This window comes from Priapulus caudatus, unplaced genomic scaffold, assembly GCF_000485595.1.
Source record: "Priapulus caudatus unplaced genomic scaffold, Priapulus_caudatus-5.0.1 Scaffold256, whole genome shotgun sequence".
Taxonomy (NCBI): Eukaryota; Metazoa; Priapulida; class Priapulimorpha; order Priapulimorphida; family Priapulidae; genus Priapulus; species Priapulus caudatus.
The window spans coordinates 286-4,012 of NW_014577317.1; the positions used below are offsets into that span (position 1 = coordinate 286).

At 40.0% G+C, this 3,727-nt stretch overlaps 1 protein-coding gene across 3 annotated transcripts in view; it reads left to right on the plus strand.

Moving 5' to 3' along the window:
• The first annotated feature begins 1,359 nt into the window (after positions 1-1,359).
• The window catches only part of LOC106808155 (anaphase-promoting complex subunit 5-like), a 15,540-nt gene continuing 13,172 nt past the window's right edge, over positions 1,360-3,727 (plus strand). For 2 of the 3 annotated variants that reach the window (XM_014810737.1, XM_014810736.1), the window contains exon 1: positions 1,360-1,438. The gene's annotated coding sequence lies outside the window, so the exon portion shown is untranslated. The remainder of the gene's footprint in view (positions 1,439-3,727) is intronic. The other variant, XM_014810738.1, reaches the window with a different exon arrangement.

Genomic DNA, 3,727 nt, shown 5'->3' on the forward strand with positions numbered 1-3,727 from the left:
GCAAATACTATCGGGTATGATAAGCTAATACTATAAGCTATGATAAGCTAGGGTTTGTGATACCCTAGAGATTTTGTGATAAACATTCATTATATAAATCCATTTACCAATATCCCTTCTCCGTTTTAAATGAATTTTAATTTCTATTCCTTTAAAACGGAGAAGGGATATTGGTAAATGGATTTATATAATGAATGTTTATCACAAAATCTCTAGGGTATCACAAACCCTAGCTTATCATAGCTTATAGTATTAGCTTATCATACCCGATAGTATTTGCTTATAGTACACCTATAGTATTAGTGTAGTGGCCCTAGGAGTGGCCACGCTGGACTTTCACACGTGCTGCGGTTAGCACGTGTAATTCATTTGTGTCGGGATCATTTTCCGCTCCTACCGTGAAGGTAGGACGGTAATGCAGAAGCAAGAAAAACCCCAGAGTGAAATGAACGCAAGTCCTTATAGAGAGTCTTTATACATTGATGGTTTTATTCATCATATACGAATAACATGAATAACGTTCACTGCACGTATATCAAATATAGCGTATAGATATATATATATTGCTCGTGTCACGTTTACGTTACCCTACCTACGTTACGTTACCCTACGTTTACGTTAACTGCGCTTTTTTAGACAGCCATTGTGCATACGCGAACCCAGATATTTTCCTACAAAACACAATGCAGGAAAACTGACTTAATGTAGCATTAGCGCAGATCTCAGTTCACGCATGGAAATTATCTGCCGAACAGACGACTATATATCGTTAAAATTACATGTTTCACATGTTCACATTGTACGTGTTCTGCAGAATGCATGGCATCATATAGGGACCTGTACCGAAATGTATATATTGTCGGCTCGTGGAGCCCAGATATCTAACGCCATGCAGAAGTTTGTGAAAAGAAATTTGTTATTATTCACTCCTACTAAAATTGAGGTATATATTTACAATTAATTGTTTTTGAGGCTCGTATCTTGAATCTGGTACCAAACAGCCTATAATTTATAATAATAATATCAGGAGTAGATAATAGAAGATCTTCTATTAGAAGATATATATATTAGAAATCTTCTATTATCTACTCCTGATAATATTATAAGAGTAATAACGATGATGGTGATAATAATAACAATAATAATAAGAAGAAGAAAAAAAAAAAAAGAAGAAGAAAAAGAAAAAGAAGAAGAAGAAGAAGAAGAAGAAGAAGAAGAAGAAGAAGAAGAAGAGGAAGAAGAAGAGCGAAGCAGCAGCAGCAGACGAAGAAAAATGATAATGAGAATAAGCTCTGCATGAAAAACCTTTCGTTGTAAAACTTTCCTTTCATCTCGCGAGAGGGCGGTAACGTTCACACGGTCTTTGATCAACACTAACATCGCGGTTTCGTTGAACCTGTTTTACGTATGATTGTGGTATAAATTATTATTCCGCGTGGTATGTTAAGCGTTGTTACGTTATGTTATGATATGCTGTGTTTTGTTGTGTCGTGTCGTGTTGGGTTGCGTTGCGTTATGTCGTCCACAGGCACTTGAAGCGTTTCAATAAATAGGTAATGCTTGCGAAAATAAATACGACAATTCGTTTAACTACTAACTACTACTAATACTAGTATAGATACAATAATGTAACTCCAAACCCAAGAGGATAGGGTTACAAGTGTCCCATATCCTTTTCTGTCGAGGAATGCCCGAGTGAATCCACTCGGCCCGGTCTTGCTGGTGCGTTTTCAGATACTAGCAACTTCCAAACTGGTTTATTCTAACACGACCATTTCTCCGCTAATTCGGGAACTTGACAATGTATCGCAATACTCTGTATTAAACTAATATAACCTGTTACAGAAAAATTCGCAAGTCGACCGAGCGGCGGAATATACTGAGGCGCCATTTCTGTTGACCTGTGACGTACGCATTTCCCCAATGCGCATAGCGATCGGCTCAAACGCAAGCGCCCTGAGCCGATTGGTCGGGTGAATCCACTTCAAAAAACGAAGTACGTCAAGCGTCAACAGAATGGCGCTATATATTCGGCCGCTCGTCACGTTCGAATTTTTGTACAGCAGGTTAATACTTAGTTTTAATTACAGAGTACTTGCGAATACATAGGTAAGTTTCCCCAGATAACCCCCCCGCGGAGAAAGGTTCGTGTTGAGAATGAAACCCAGTTTGGAAGTTCTTAGTAATCTGAAAACGCACCAGCGAAACGCGGCCCGAGTGATCACTCCGGGCATCTCCGCAGAAAAACAGGATAGGACATTTGTAACCCTATCCTCTTGGTTTGGTTACATTAGTTGTAGCCTACTACTAGTACTACTACTAATTTATTTACTACTACTAGGCCCCACCAAATTCTTGAATGTTTTCTATTACTCTCTTTCACCTATGTATCGGCCGATAGTCTTTCCATGACCATTGCATTACCGCAGCCATTGCTCCGCGGCGCGACTGTTGCACGCTTTGCAGTAATATATACCTCTACCACCCCTCCCACCTCGATTACCCATCAAGTAACTAAGCCGAGAGTGGGACCGGGTAACCAGTCATAAACAGCAGGCATCCAATGATTATGGCTGAACGCTATGCGCTATTGGAATCATACGTCAGCAGGTCAACAGAAAGTGGGCGGCTGGAAGAATCGCGCCGTCGCTTCGAATTTTTGTAACACGTTATATTAGTTTAATGAGCAGATAAGTTTGATAGCATAGTAAGTTCGATGATAGCGGAGAAAGTTCCCCGTTTAGGAATAAACCCAGTTTGGAATTCTTAGTCTCTTGATAACCGCACCAGCAAACGACGCCCCGAGTGATTTCACTTCGGGGGTTCCTCCACAGAAAAGCCTAGGGACCGCGTTGTAACCTAAATCCTGGGTTTAGTTTACGATTATTGTATCAGTAAGCACGCACACATCTGTGTGCCACATAAGCATAACATCGCATAAGGCATAGAAGCGGTAGTGTAAATGCCAATTTAAAATGGGTTGGTTTCCTAAGTAATCACTTTTAGCCGGATCACTCTGTGTGCGTATTTCCATGTGTTGCTGGCCGTGCCCTTGCATTATTGGCATATAGCAGGTTGCAAGAACGATGTATGGGTCCGTTAGGACATTGTCAGCCTTTGAAACCATGTTGCACAAAAGATTGTGGCCCATTGGCAACTTACTATATAATACAGGGGCTTTCAATCTTGTTATGTTTTGTTCCAATAATCTTCAGGATAGTCATTGGCTGGCAGGAAATAGTAGAAATATAATACAGAAAATTTTTATTCAGTCATTATCTTTAGGTAAACTTGAACATCTTAACACCCGTAGCAACAGGCCATGGCTGTTGATTGTGACTGACATTCCAAAGGGCTTTCTCACATCCTAGGCTGGTTACTAAAAGGATCAGGTGACTGCCTCATAAATCATATGTGTTGATATTTGATTTAAAGAATACCTTACCATGCCAGCAAAGATAAGGGAGCGGTTCACAGACAGCTGCCAGACGAAGAAATTTGCGATAAGTGGGCTAACATTGCTGACAGTGTGTGGAGTTAGCCGTTTCTTTTTAGACATTGTTTATCTCGAAATTTTTGTGTAAACTGTTATCAGGAAGGATTTTGTGTGTTTGACAATTTATACCTTACCATCACAGAGGGAACAACATTGTCAGAATTTGTGCTCAGGCATGATAACACCACAGATGTTATTATCAGAAAGGTGCCTGACGTTGAATTGAAATAT